At 37.6% G+C, this 16,155-nt stretch overlaps 1 pseudogene; it reads right to left on the bottom strand.

Moving 5' to 3' along the window:
* Window positions 1-13,992: 13,992 nt before the first annotated feature.
* Window positions 13,993-14,803, bottom strand: LOC127675453 (serine/arginine-rich splicing factor 10-like; annotated as a pseudogene).
* Between the last annotated feature and the right edge of the window lie 1,352 nt (window positions 14,804-16,155).

The following is a 16,155-nucleotide window of genomic DNA, read 5'->3' as shown; positions in this document are numbered from 1 at the left end:
ACTCCTACAGCTGATAAACAACTTCAGCAAAGTGGCAGGAAATTAAATTAACTCAAGCAAATCAGTAGCCTTCCTATACTCAAAGGATAAGCAGGCTGAGAAAGAAGTTAGGGAAATGACACCCTTCACAATAGCCACAAACAATATTAAGTATTTAATTTCTCTCTCTAAGTCACTGAAGAAAGAAACTGAAAAACATACCAGATGATAGAAAATATTTATGTGCTCATAGACTGGTAGAACTAATATTTTGAAAATTGCTATATAAACAAAGGCAATTTGCAGGTTCCATATATCTCCCATCAAAATTTCAACCCAATTCTTCATAGTAATTGAAAAATACTAGATTTAAATTCCATAACCTAAATAACCCTGAAAACCAAAACAAAACAAAATAAAAACCTACTGTAACTGAGGCCCCTAGGACATATGTAGCAGGTGGGCAACTCAGTCTCCATGTGGGTCCTCCAACAACATGAGTATGAGCTGCAACTATAGCTGTACCCTGACTGCAAAATCCCTTCCCCAACAGGACTTCCTTGTGTGGTCTCACTGGGAAAGGATGCACCTAAACCTGTAAAGACTTGATGTGCCAGGGTGTGGGAATATCCACGGGCCCCAACCTCTGAGAGAAGAAGGGAACAGGGAATGGGGGAGTGTCTCTGTGAGGGGGGATTTATAAATGGACAGCATTTGGGCTGGAAAGAAAGAAAGAAAGAAAGAAAGAAAGAAAGAAAGAAAGAAAGAAAGAAAGAAAGAAAGAAAGAAAGAAAGAAAGAAAGAAAGAATGCAAAACAAAGGGAAAACATGTTTAAAGCATCAACATCCATACATATAGTCATAAAAACAACATGGCACTGACAAAAAATACATATGTTGAATAATGGAATAGAATTGGGAAAATTCCAACAAATACATCCATCTAAGTTTTGTTGATTGTTGTTGGACTTTTTGTCAACATGGATAAAAAACATGTAAAATGAAACCATATCATTATCTCTTATTTTGCTTGAAACTCTAAATATCTATGGTAGCAGGATAGAAAGTACTTTCCAAGCCAGTAAGAAAAATAGAATTATGAAATTCAGAGATAAAATTTTAAAGGTAGAAATAACCAATCTAAGGTATTCCAAACTCAGAATGGCAAAAAAAAAAAAAAAAAAAAAAAAAAAAAAAAAAAAAAGGTTTAGGTTCATAATACTGTAGTAGCCAGAAGCTGGAAAGAACCCAGGTGTCCTTCACCAACGGAGGAATGGATACAAAAAATGTGGTATATTTACACAATGGAGTACTATTCAGCCATTATAAATAATGAATTCATGAAATTCTTAGACAAATGGATGGAGCTGGAGAACATCATCCTAAGTGAGGTAACCCAGTCTCAAAAGAATACTCATGGTATGCACTCACTGATAAGTGGATATTAGCTTAGAAACTTTGAATACCCAAGACATAATCCACATATTAAATGATGTCCAAAAAGAATGGAGGAGTAGCCCCTGATTCTAGAAAGACTGAATGCAACAGTATAAGGGAATACCAGAACAGGGAAATGGGAAGGGGTAGAAGGAGGAACAGGGGAAGGGAAGAGGGCTTATGGGACTTGCAGGGAGTGGGGACCCAGAAAAGGGGAAATCATTTGAAATGTAAATTAAAAAGTATCAATAAAGGAAAAAAAATTTAAAAAAATGAATCAGGAAATACAAGTGGATCCTAGAGGGTAGAGTATAGAGAGTGACAGGTAATAGCAAATTATCTTTTCAAAAGTCATATGGAAACTGACTACTGAAGAAGCTTTCTAAAATGTATACAAATATATGTAAAAACAGAATTTAAATAGATTTACCCAATAAATGGGAGGCAATGTCTCTATTAGATACAATGAACTAACAAATAGAATACCCAGTGCCAAAATTGGGCTTCATCATTTGAAATCATTGGCCAGTTGTATCCCAGGAACTCATAAATAAGATAATGTATTACTTTTGTTTTCATATTTGTTTTTGTTTTTTGTTTTTGTTTTCTTTTCTTTTACTGGATATTTTCTTTATTTACATTTCAAATGATATCCCCATTCCAGGTTTCCTTTCTGAGAACCCTCTACCCCATTCCCCTTCCCCTTGCTTCTTTTATTTATTGATTGATTGATTTTCTAAATTCTTTGTTTACATTCTTAACGCTTTACACTTTCCCAGTTCCCCCCACCCCATATGTCCCATAAGCCTTCTCTACACCCATTCTCCAATCACCTCCTTCCTTTTTTCTCTGTCCTGGTGCTCCCCTATAATGCTGTATCAGGCCTTTCCAGGATAAGGGCCCTCTTCTTACTTCTTCATGGGATTCACTTGATATGCTACTTGTGCCTTGGGTATTCATAGCTTCTGGGCTAGTTAATATTCACTTATCAATGATTGCATTCCACGTATATTCTTTTGTGATTGGGTTACCTCACTTAGGATGATATTTTCCAGGTCCAACCATTTGCCTAAAAATTTCATGAATTTATTGTTTTTAATTGCTGAGTAGTATTTCATTGTGTAAATATACCACATTTTCTGTATCCATTCCTCCATTGAGGGACATCTGGGTTCTTTCCAGCTTCTGGCTACTATAAGTAAGGCTGCTATGAACATAGTGACGCATGTGTCCTTATTGCAAGCCGGGGAATCCTCTGGGTATATGCCCAGGAGTAGTATAACAGGATCCTCCGGAAGTGTCAGTTTCAGTTTTCTTAGGAACCACCAGACTGATTTCCAGAGTGGTTGTACCATCTTGCAATCCCACCAGCAGTGGAGGAGTGTTCCCCTTTCTCCACATCCTCACCAATACCCGCTGCCTCCTGAGTTTTTAACCTTAGCCATTCTGACTGGTATGAGGTGAAATCTCAGGGTTATTTTGATTTGCACTTCCGTAATGACTAATGATGTTGAGCATTTCTTTCTTTTTTTTTTAAATTTTTTTATTCGATATAATTTATTTACATTTCAAATGATTTCCCTTTTCTAGCCTCCCCACTTCCCGAAAGTCCCGTAAGCCCCCTTCTCTTCCCCTGTCCTCCCACCCACCCCTTCCCACTTCCCCATTCTGGTTTTGCTGAATACTGTTTCACTGAGTCTTTCCAGAACCAGGGGCCACTCCTCCTTTCTTCTTGTACCTCATTTGATGTGTGGATTATGTATTGGGTATTCCAGTTTTCTAGGTTAATATCCACTTATTAGTGAGTGCATACCATGATTCACCTTTTGAGTCTGGGTTACCTCACTTAGTATGATATTCTCTAGCTCCATCCATTTGCCTAAGAATTTCATGAATTCATTGTTTCTAATGGCTGAATAGTACTCCATTGTGTAGATATACCACATTTTTTGCATCCACTCTTCTGTTGAGGGATACCTGGGTTCTTTCCAGCATCTGGCAATTATAAATAGGGCTGCTATGAACATAGTAGAGCACGTATCCTTATTACATGGTGGGGAGTTTTCTGGGTATATGCCCAGGAGTGGTATAGCAGGATCTTCTGGAAGTGAGGTGCCCAGTTTTCAGAGGAACCGCCAGACTGCTTTCCAGAGTGGTTGTAACAATTTGCAAGTCCCAGATCCAGGCATGGTGGCACACACCTTTAGTCTGGGCCACACCTTCTGCTAGACACCTGCATAAGGACATTGAAAGAAGGAATATTCATTCTCTCTCTTCTTTGCTTGCTTGCCTCGTGGGACAACTGCTAGATCCTTGAACTTCCATTAGCAACTGCTACTGACCATTGATAGGAGTTGGACCATAGAGTATAAGTAATCAAAAAATTCCCCTACTATATAGAGGCTACACATAAGTTCTATGACTCTAGAGAACCCTGACTAATACAGAAGTTGGTACCAGGAGTGGTTCTAGAAGAACAGAATTATAAGGATGAGCCTTTTAAAAATCTGAATCTTTTTAAAATCCCTTAGGGCTTCTCTAAATACTACCATGTCTTGTGATTAAGGTCAATGGCAAGCTACAACAGTCTAATCCAAGCAGGATGACAAAGGAAGTAGACTCATCCGGAATGAAGGTACTGGTCAAATTTCCAGGAAAAGAGCCAACACATGCTGAGGATCTTTCAGAGGTTAAAAGAAATACAGAATGTGTATTAGAGGAAGGTAATTATGAATTCCAGCTAAGGCCATGTAACCATTGTAACCAACAAATTTCCCTACTATATAGAGACTACCCATAAGTTCTGTGACTCTAGAGAACACTGACTAATACATTGTCTTTTTACTGGCACTTTTATCGTCCTTTCTCATATCCAAGATAATGCCCCAGAGATGATGCTTCCTGAATTCCAGGCCATATGTAGCCAAATGACAACTGTCAGTGACACTTGAATTATATGCATTCATGACATGACTTGAGGCACTGAGGGCAAGAGTTACAACCTGAAAATTAACTATGGTAGACAGCCTGGACAGATAATAACCTGAGCTAAATTCCATTTTTGACTTGTAGACCTAGGCTTTTGGAAGAAGAGTGTGAAGTTCAGGATAAGTCAGAGTATGAGGTCTTTCTCAACGTTCCTACTTAATTTTATTTTGCATTTCGTTGTCACTGTCTTATGCCGCTATACTTTATTAACTTCTGATTTCTTAGGTGTTGCCCATTATCATGTCTGTCTGGTTTGTTTACTGCAGACAATTCCATCACTGAGCATATAGACTAAGCATTCCAAACAGTAAAACATTTCCTTAAACATGATGACAAACTTTGTGTGTGTGTGTGGGGGGGGGGGGCACACACGCCTGTGCCCATTTTTTGCTTTTAATATGATAGCTAATTTAAAATACAAGCCAGAGACATTCATCATATATGAACAAAATTTTTCTGAAAAGCTGTATCTGCAAATAATAGACTAATTGACTAATTAAAACTGCAGTGAAATTGAGAGGTTGGAATGTTACCAGTCCAGAGGCTAATTACCTTACCTTAGGCTAATTTTGGCCTCTTCTCGACTCTCCAATAGCCATACCTTGTTTTCTCGTGTCTGTTGCTTTGAAGAGAAACCATTAATAAGCCAAATCTTATATTTTTGGTTGTGAGCCTAGCCTTTAATGGCTGAGCCATCTCTCTAGCCCAAGCCAACTCATAAGAGAAAGCATGTAGCTGGGGGCTTGTTTAAAATTTCATAGATTCAATCTATTATCACCATGGCAGAAAGCATGGCAGCATGCAGTCAGGCACTTGATCTGCACTTCCCTTGTCATTTATCATGTAAAATAGGAAAGCATACTACTTTAAGACTCCTTTGTAAGCATCTCTTTGTGTTCTTTTATAGTTGCTGGGCTTTTATTTCATCTCTAAGACATGACAATATAAATTTATTTTGTTTCATATAAAATATTATTGTCTAATTCAATGAAAATAGATCATTTTTATCAAAAATTTTATATAATATTTATGAATCTTTTTTTCATCTGAAACATGTGATGATACTAATTCTCTGCTTGGATTCTTACCACCCCACACTCCCAATAATGCTAAGTTTTGACAAAATCTAAGATGACTCAAATAATGTACTTTTTATTGTGTGGTAAATTTACAATTTCCTATATCCCTAAATTAATTTAACCTATGTATTTGTGAGTGTATGGGGATTGTGTTTGGTGAATATATTTTTTTTGTTTTATATAGTCTCTCTCTCTCTCCCCCCCCCTCTCTGTGTGTGTGTGTGTGTGTGTCTTTCTCTCATTGTCTTTTCTCTTTCTTAGTAAAAGAAAGCAATCACAGGAGGATGAAGTGTGTGAGGGTCCTGTGTTTTTGTGTGGGGGAATGGTACCATGAGGAGAAGAGGATAATATGATCAGGTATTGGGGAAAAGAGTGAAGCCCTAATGACCATCAGAAAGAATAGGAAAAGGCAACCTCAAGAGGTAAGTGGTAGGGGGACTCTGCAGAATGTACCAGAGAACTGGGAGATAAGAGACTCTCAGGACTCAAAGAGAGGTACCTTAGATGAAATGCCCTACAGTGGGGAGAGGGAACTTATATAACCAAGCTCCAGCAGAAAGACAGAGCATCAAGTGAGAGATGGGGATGCTACCTTACAGTAAAAACTCTAACCCATAATTGTTCCTGTCTGAAAGAACTGCAAGGATGGAAATGGAGAAAAGCCTGAGGAAAAGAAGGTTCAGTGACAGGCACAAAGTCAGATGCAGCTCAAGGGGAGGTCCTATGGCCGGACACTATTACTTAGGCTTTGGAATGCTCACAAAAAGGGACAGATCATGACTGCCCCCTGAAATTCCCAACAAGCAGATGAATGAGTCAAATGCAGATATTTAAAACCAACCAATAGACAGAATCTGGTGACCCCTGTGGTTGAATTGGAAATGCTGGAAAAAAATGAGGAGAGGGGAAACCCTGTTTCGCTTAGACCCCAAGATCTTTCAGACACTGGATCATGAACTAGGCAGCATACTCCTGCTGATATGATATACATATGCAGCAGAGGACTGCCAGGTCTGGGTTCAGTAAAAGAAGATGCACCCAATTTTCAAGAGACTGGAGGCACCAGGGAGTGGGGAGTTATGGTGGGGTGGTGGGGTAGAGGGGTAGGGATATCCTCTTGGAAACGGGGTGAGGATAAAAGTTAAATTTTATATTTTTTAATAATGGGATGGTTTGGATCTCCTTTAAAATATTAATCCTATAAACAGTAACTGAAAAAATATTGCTAATTGATTTATGAGACATAACATGATTTACAACAAATAACTAAAAACATTTTGCTATCAACTATGTGTTTAAATATCTGATATAAGACTAGAGTGTAGATGGCTTAGTGGTTCAAAGCACTGCCTGCTCTTCCAGATGTCTTGAGTTCATTTCCTATTTCCCAGCAACCATATGGTGGCTCACAACCATCTGTAATAAAATCTGATGTCCATTTGTAGTGTATATTTGTGTGTGTGTGTGTGTGTGTGTGTGTGTGTTTGTTTATAAAGACAGCAACTGTGTACTCACATAAATAAAATAAGTAAATAAATAAATCTTTATAAAAAGTATATCTGAAGGATCTTTTCTTATAAACTTAGGTACTTTTGACTTCTTGAAAGTTACTAAAAATAGTATTGTAGAGCTAGTATATTCTATAAAGCTTTAAATTACTTTATTTTTTCCTTCATTTTATTTTTACTATAGTATCTTTGCTTAATTTATAGCAAACAGAAAAAAATGTTGGGTCTTGTTTTCATCAAAGCATTGATATTTTATATGCTGTATACAACATTTGTTTAAAAGAACATATAAAAATACATTTTTAGAAACTTCAATAAGAAAGAAAATACAAAGTTTAACCCCACAAATTTCCTCTTTGTTAAAACTGCAAACCTAGAGCTGCAAAGAAGTGCTACAGTTTTATATAGACTTTTGTTGTTTAAACTATGCATCTAGGAAAATTTTTAAAAATATATTAAATAAATAAATAAATGTGCATATAAATGATTGCATATAAGAACAAGAAATTAACTGCAAACATTAAAGAAACAAAAGTTAGAAATATTATTAAACATACAAAGGTTCTAGAATGAACCCTCCAAACACATTCCATAAACAGTTCTTAAACCATCTTTTGTTGTCTACAAACAAGGACTAGATTTCTTTCTGTTTTTATTAGATATATTCTTTATTTACATTTCAAATGTTTTACCCTTTCCTGGTTACCCCCTCCCCCCAAAATCCCATAAGCCATCTCCCCTTTCCTAATCAACTCTCCCGTACTTCCCTGACCTGGTATTATAAAAACGAAATTGAAAGAAATAATGCGTATACCACATTTTTTGGTATCCATTCTCAAAAGATCTATCATGATATGCACTCACTAATAAGTGGATATTAGCCTAGAAAAATGGAATACCCAAAATATAATCCACACATCAAATGATGTTCAAGAAGAATGGAGGAGTGGCCCCTGGTTATGGAAAGACTCAGTGTAGCAGTATAGGGCAATACCAGAACAAGAAAGTGGGAAGGGTTGGATGGGGAAATAGGGGGAGGGAAGAGGGCTTATGGGACTTTCGGGGAGTGGGAAGCCAGAAAAGGGAAAATCATTTTAAATGTAAATAAAAAATATATCGAATAAAAAAAAAGGAAAGAAAGGAATAATGAGTTAGTTCTCAAGCCATTCGCACCTGGGAGTGAGGTGGCCCCAAAGCATTCTGCTCACAGCCTGCAGGGAAAGAGAGATCTCACAGAAGAGCCTCCACTTCTGAGCCTGAAGGTAAGAGCATCACTTTGTTCCCAATATCTCTCTGGAGGGGAACAGCTAGAAGAACACAAGACATATAATCAGTGGAGCAGCTGGACATGAGCCTTTGTTAGCCATTTGCACCAGAGAACCAGGCTCTCCACAGCCAGCAAGGAGAGAGTGATCTCCCAGCAGTGTCTCCACTCCTGAGCACAGACATGAGAGTTCCACTTTCTCTCCAATATCTCTTTTGAGGGGAACAGCTGGGATCACACAATAGTGGAGCACCAGAGAGCCAGGCAGTTCCACAGGCTCCTATACACAGACCCTGCCAGAAGATAGTTGGTTTCCCAGGAGTATAAACACAGCCTTACAGGCCCAGAGGAGGGATAAGCACCAGCCAGAGACAGCAAGGCCAAACAACAGGAGAAATAACCAAATGGTGAAAGGCAAGCACAAGAACCATACCAACGGAAACCAAGGTTACTTGGTAATATCAGAACCCAGTTCTCCCACCACAGCAAGTCCCAGATACTTCAACACACTGGAAAAGCAAGAATTGGATTTAAAAGCTCATCTTGTGAGGCTGATAGAGGACTTCAAGAAGGACATAAATGACTCTCTTAAAGCAATACAGGAGGACATGGGTCAACAGATTGAAGTCCTTAAAGAAGAAACACAAAAATCCCTTAAAGAATTTCAGGAAAACACAAACAAAAAAGTGAAGGAACTGGACAAAAGCATTCAGGAGCAAAAAATGGAAGTATAAACAATAAAGAATTTGCAAAGAGATAAAACTCTAGAGGTCAAAAACCTTGGAAAGAAGTCAGGAGTCAGAGATGCAAACATCAACAACAGAATACAAAAGATAGAAGAAAGAATCTCAGGTGCCGAAGATAACATAGAAAACATTGACTCAATAGTCAAAGAAAATGCAAAATGCAAAAAGCTAGTAACCCAAAATATCCAGGAAATCCCGGACACAATGAGAAGACAAAACCTAGAGATTATAGGTATAGAAGAGAGCAAAGATTTACAACTTAAAAGGCCAGCAAATATCTTCAACAAAATTATTGAAGAAAACTTCCCTAATCTAAAGAAAGAGATGCCCATGATTATACAAGAAGCCTACAGAACTCCACACAAACTAGAACAGAACTGAAAGTCCTCCTGTTACAATAATAATTAAAACACAAAATGCATTAAACAAAGAAAGAATATTAAAAACAGTAAGGGAAAAAGGTCAAGTAGCTTATAAAGGCAGACCTATCAGAATTATACCAGACTTCTTACCAGAGACTATGAAAGCTAGAAGATCCTAGGAAGATCTCATACAGACCCTGAGAGAACACAAATGCCAGCCCAGAATGCTATACCCAGCAAAATTCTCAATCACCGTAGATGGAGAAACCAAAATATTGCATGATAAAACCAAATTTACACAACATATTTCCACAAATGCATCCCTACAAAGGATAATAGATGGAAAACGCCAACACCAGGAGGTAAAATATACCCTAGAATAAGAAAGAAATTAATCTTCTTTCAACAAGCCCAAAAGAAGATAACCAAACAAACACAAAAATAACATAAAAAATAACCGGAAGCAACAATCACTATTCCTTAATATCTCATAATAACAATAGAATTAATTCCCCCAATAAAAAGATACAGACAAATAGACTGGATACATAAACAGGACCCAGGATTTTGCTGCATACAGGAAATACATCTCAGTGTCAAAGACAGACACTACCTAAAAGGCTGTAAAACAAATTTTCAAGCAAACGGTCCCAGGAAACAAGTTGGAGTAGCCATTCTGATATTGGCTTTTGACTAAAACTCATAAAAAAAGAAACTTCATCAAAGGAAAAAAAATCTACTGAGAACTCTTGCAAGGGAACCTACATTTGTAGAAAACACTTTATTAAAGCTCAAAACATATATTTCACTTCACACAATAATTGTGAGTGACTTCAACACCCCACCCTCCTAAATGGACATATCAGGGAAACACAAACTAACAGAGAAACAATAATCCTAAATCAAAAGAATATACCTTCTTCTTAAGACCTCATGGTACCTTCTCCAAAATTGACAAAATAATTGGTCAGAAAACAAAGCTCAGCTGATATGAGAAGATTGAAATAACCCCATGACTCCTATCAGATAGCTATGTATTGGATTAAGGGTGATATTCAATAGCAACAAAAACAAAATAAAACCCACATACACATGGAGACTAAACAATGTTTTACTTAATAATACCTTTGTCAAGGAAGAAATAAGGAAAGAAATGAAAGACGTTTTAGAATTTAATGAAAATGAAGGCATAGCATACCCAAACTCATGGGACAAAATGAAAGCAGTGCTTAGAGGAAAACTAACAGCTCTGAGTGCCTTCAAAAATGAAACTGGAGAGAGCATACACTAGCAGCTTAACAGCACACCTGAAAGCTCTAGAACAGAAAGAAGCTAATACACCCAAGAGGAGTAGACTGAAGGCAGGAAATCATCAAGCTCAGGGCTGAAATCAACCTAGTAGAAACAAAAAGAACTATACAAAGTATCCACAGAACCAGGAGCTGGTTCTTTGAGAAAATAAAAAAGATAGATAAACCCTCAGCCTGACTAAGCAGAGGGCACAAAGACCTTATCCAAATTAACAAAATTAGAAATGAAATGGGAGATATAACAACAAAAACTGAGGGAAGTAAAAAAAAAATCATTATATCCTACTACAAAAGCCTATATGCAACACAACCAGAAAATCTCGATGAAATGGGCAATTTCCTAGACAGATACAAAATACCAAAGTTAAGTCAGGATCACATACACCATTTAATGGACCCAAAACCCCTAACGAAATAGAAATAGTCATTGAAAGTTTCCCAACCAAAAAAAAAAAAGCACAGGACCAGATAGTTTTAGTGCAGAAGTCTATCAGACTTTCAAAGAAGACCTAACACCAATACTTTTCAAACTATTCCACAAAACAGAAACAGGAGGAACACTACACAACTTGTTCTATGAAGCCACAATTATGCTGATACCAAAACCACACAAAGATCCCAAAAAGAGAACTTCAGACCAATTTCCCTTGTGAATATTGATGCAAAAATACTCAATAAAATTCTCACCAAATAAATCTAAGAACACAGCAAAATAGTCATTTAACATGATCGAGTACACTTCATCACAGGGATGAAGGAATGGTTCAATATATGGAAATCCATCAATGTAACACACTACATAAACAAACTCAAAGAAAAGAAAACACATGATCATTTCATTAGTTGCTGACAGAGCATTTCACAAAATTCAGCATCCTTTCATATTAAAAGTCTTGGAATGTTCAGGAATTCAAGGCCCATAACTAGACATAGTAAAAACAATATACAGCAAACCGGTAGCCAACATCAAACTAAATGGAGAGAAATTTGAAGCAATCTTAATAAAGTCAGGGACTAGACAAGACTGCCCTCTATTTCTCCATATCTATTCAATATAGTACTTGAAGTTCTAGCTAGAGGAATTAGTAAAAAAAAAAAAAATGTCAAAGGGATACAAATTGGAAAGGAAGATGTCAAACCATAACTACTTGCAGATGATATGAAAGTATACTTGAGTGACACCAAAAACTCCACCAGAGAACTCCTACAGCTGATAAACAATGTCCGTAGACATCCAGCAACATGCATAGATATAAAATTAACTCAGGTAAATCAGTAGCTTTCCTATACTCAAAGGATAAACAAACTGAGAAAGAAATTAGAGAAACAACACCCTTCACAATAGTCACAAACAATATAAAGTATCTTGGTGTGACTCTAACCAAATAAGTCAAAGATCTGTATGAGAAGAACATCAAGTCTCTGAAGAAAGAATCTGAAGAAGACCTTAGAAGATGAAAAGATTTCCCATAAACGAGGATTGGTAGGAATAATACAGTAAAAATGCCCATCTTGCCTAAAGAAGGAAGAAGAAAGTATAGATACTCTGATCCTTCTTAGAAAGGGGAACAAAATGCCAACAGAAGGAGATACAGAGACAAAGTGTGGAACAGATACTGAGGGAAAGACCACACAGAAACTACCCCACCTAGTGATCCATCCCATATACAGTTAGAAAACCCAGACACTATTATCAATGCCCACAAGTACTTGCTAAGCTGTCTCCTGCAAGGCTCTGCTAGTGCATAACAAATCCAGAGGGGGACACTCTCAGCCAGCCATTGAACTGAGCACAGGGTTTCAATGTGGAAGGTAGACAAAGGACCCAAGGAACTGAAGGGGTTTATAGCAACATAGGAGGAACAATGGCATGAGCCACCCAGTACTCTGAGAGCTTCCATGAACAAAAATACCAACCAGATATTGCGCATGGTGTTATCCAAGGTTCCAGACACATATGCAGCAGAGGATGGCCATGCTGGTCATCAGGGAAATGCAAATCAAAACAACCCTGAGATTTCACCTCACCTGTCAGAATGGCTAAGATTAAAAACTCAGGAGACAGCAGGTGTTGGTGAGGATGTAGAGAAAGGGGAACACTCCTCCACTTGCAGTGGGATAGCAAGTTGGTGCAACCACTCTGGAAATCATTTTGGAGGTTCCTCAGAAAATTGGGCATAATACTATCTGAGGACCCTGCTATACCACTCCTGGGCATATACCCAAAGGATTCTCCAGCATGGATTAAGGACACATGCTCCACTATGTTCATAACAGCCTTATTTATAATAGTGAGAAGCTGGAAAGAACACAGATGTCCTTCAACAGAGGAATGGATACAGAAAATGTGGTACATTTACACAATGGAATACTACTCAGCTATTACAAACAATGAATTTATGAAATTCTTAAGCAAATTGTTGGAACTAAAAAATATCATCCTGAGATAAGTAACCCAATCACAATAGAGCGTGCATGGTATATGCTCACTGGTAAATGGATATTAGCCCAGAAGCCTGGCATACCCAAGATACAATTCACAAACCAAATGAAGCTCAAGAAGAAGGGAGGACAAATTATGGATACTCTGGTCCTTCTTAGAAAGGATTATAAAATACCCATAGATACAGTGACAAAATGTAGAGCAGAGACTGAGGGAAAGACCATACAGCGACTGTCGCCACCCATAGGGATCCATCCCATATATCGTTACAAACCCAGAAACTATTGTGGATGCCAACAATGGATTATTGGTAGGAGCCTGATATAGCTGTCACCTCTGAGGCTCTGCCAGTGCATGACAAATACTGTGGGGGACAATCTCAGCCATTCAACTCAGCACAGGATCCCCAATGGAGGAGCTAGAGAAAGGACCCAAGGAGCTGAAGAGGTTTGCAGTACTGTAAGAGGAAGATTATGAATCATCCAGTACCCCCCAGATCTTCCAGGGACTAAACCACGAACCAGAGTACACATGAAGGGACCCATGGCTTCAGATTCATATGCAGCAGAGGATGGCCTTGCTAAACATCAATGGGAAGAGAGGCCCTTTGACCTGAGAAGCCTAAATGCCTCAGTATAGGTCAATGCAAGGACAGGGAAGCAGAAGTAGGTGGATTAGTGAGGGGTAGAGGGGATGGGTTAGGGGATTTTCGAGTGGGGAAGAACCAGGAAACTGGAAAACAATTGAATTGTAAATAATTTATCTAGTAAAAAATAAAAGGACTATTGCAAGCAACATTGTATTCCCAATAATTTAAATAAACCAAACTATGAGTAAATGATTGATACATGCCTAGAAGTATCAAGATTTACACTATCAGTAGCCACTGGACTTGGAACCAGTCCAAGACTTTGATCTAGATTTTGACCTAGACCTAGACTCAGATCTTGACTGAGATTTGGATATAGGTGGTTCTTCTTTCCTTGATTCCTTTTCATATCTTGAGGGATACATATAATGTGTTTTGCAATCTATTTTAGTGGTGTCTCTAGTTTTGGTGTGAGAACCAGACCTAGAACGTGATTTAGGCTTCATTTCTTTCTTGGGCTGGGACTTGGACATTAATCTAGAATTGGATTTAGATCTTGAAAAATACTGATTTGGTGATTGAATCTATTGTTGTTGGAATGGTTTCAGCAACACCAGGTCTTCCAGTTGGTCTATTGTTTCTAAAACTGTAAAATCTCCTGTAGTTATAATCAAAGGAGAGACTCCTTGACCTCCTCCTTTCATAACTTCTTATTTGAGAACGTCTATATCTCTCATAATCCTCATATTTTGAAGAGCTGTATACGTTATTCCCTACCTGGACTTCCATTTAATTTGGTGTCTTCCGATTCCCCTGTGTGAACTGAATTTCAATGTGACACCCACAAATCCATTTTTTTTGTCCAAAGTATGTAAAGTAATTTCAGCATCACAAACATCTTCAAATTAAGCACATACAAATTCTCTTTGATGTCGAGTGTAGATATCAAGTGGATCATAAACATCTACTACTGGCACATAAACATCTACTACTGGACCATAACAACCAAATTCCTGATATAAATATTCAGACCTGGTATTGTCCACCCACATTTCTGATGAACAGAGATGTGTTGGAGGAACACAGGTATTGGGACATAATGGCAGGAATATGGGTCAGTAGCACGAACAGGCTTGGCGAACTGTCTGCATCTCTGGAAGTGTCTTACATCCCCTTACACACTTGCCTTAAATTACTTTAAATATAACTTGTTTATGTAAGACAGTTGTCTTAGTCAGGGTTTTTATTCCTGCACAAACATCATGACCAAGAAGCAAGTTGGTGAGGAAAGGGTTTATTTAGCTTACACTTTCCACAGTGCTGTTCATCACCAAATGAAGTCATGACTGGAACTCAAGCAGGTCAGGAAGCAGGAGCTGATGCAGAGGCCATGGAGGGATGTTTCTTACTGGCTTGCTTCCCCTGGCTTGCTCAGCCTGCTCTCTTATAGAACCCAAGACTACCAGCCCAGAAAGATCCCCCATCCATAAGTGGGCCCTTCTTCCTTGATTACTAATTGAGAAAATGTCCCACCGATGGAACTTATGGAGCCACTTCCCCAACTGAAACTCCTTTCTCTGTGATAACTCCAGCCTGTGTCAAGTTGACAAACAAAGCCAGCCAGTACAACAGTGTTCATGGTACTTATAAAAGTTTCATTACCTTATGAAATTTTAATTTGGCTACAAAATTTTGATAAGTGTGTACAAAACATATTCTGGAAAGAAATGATTTTTTTCATTTTTTGAATAGTCAAGGAAACAGAAAACGAGAAGGACAAAATGCTTTCTGTTAATAAAAATACTCTAAACAAGTTATGTTGTAGGCTTACAAGATTAATTTTATGATTTTATCTTCTAATAATAGTCTTAATATACAAGTATTGAATTTGAGATTTTTATAAGTCATATGAAATAATACATAGACTTTTCAAAAATCTCCATATTAAATTTCATTGTCATGGGAATTGAAGATGTTGCAGACCTACAATAAGGGATGTTGATTAGCTTTGAATAAGAAAGGCAGACAAACTATTAATTCTTACCAAAAAGAAAACAAGTAATATCTTTTATATAGTGATAATTTTGGAATTGTAATTGTGACATTAAGAAGAAAATTATCTTCCTTTCTCTTCATTCTCTTTGGAAACAGTCATTTTCAAAGATCTTATCCACTCTGAAGCTAAACAAAAACTGCTCATTTTAAAACAAGGCTTTTGATTCCTTTTTAGCCTCCTTATATCCATGTCAGTGATCGATTCAGGCTCTTGTTTTTTGTTTGTTTCTTTGTCTGTTTTGTGTTGAGATCCAAGTTTTTGATTTTGTCCCCTATACTAGAGTTCTTTTTTTTTTAATTAGAAAGTTGTATTCTTTCACATGTTTATGCGCATGCATTATGTACTTTAGTCCCTCTCCACCCACTGAAGCCCATTTCATTGAGGCACTGACCAA

This window comes from Apodemus sylvaticus, chromosome X (assembly GCF_947179515.1).
Source record: "Apodemus sylvaticus chromosome X, mApoSyl1.1, whole genome shotgun sequence".
NCBI lineage: Eukaryota > Metazoa > Chordata > Mammalia > Rodentia > Muridae > Apodemus > Apodemus sylvaticus.
Note: the sequence above shows the minus strand (reverse complement) of the source record. Positions and strands in the feature narration are given on the sequence as shown.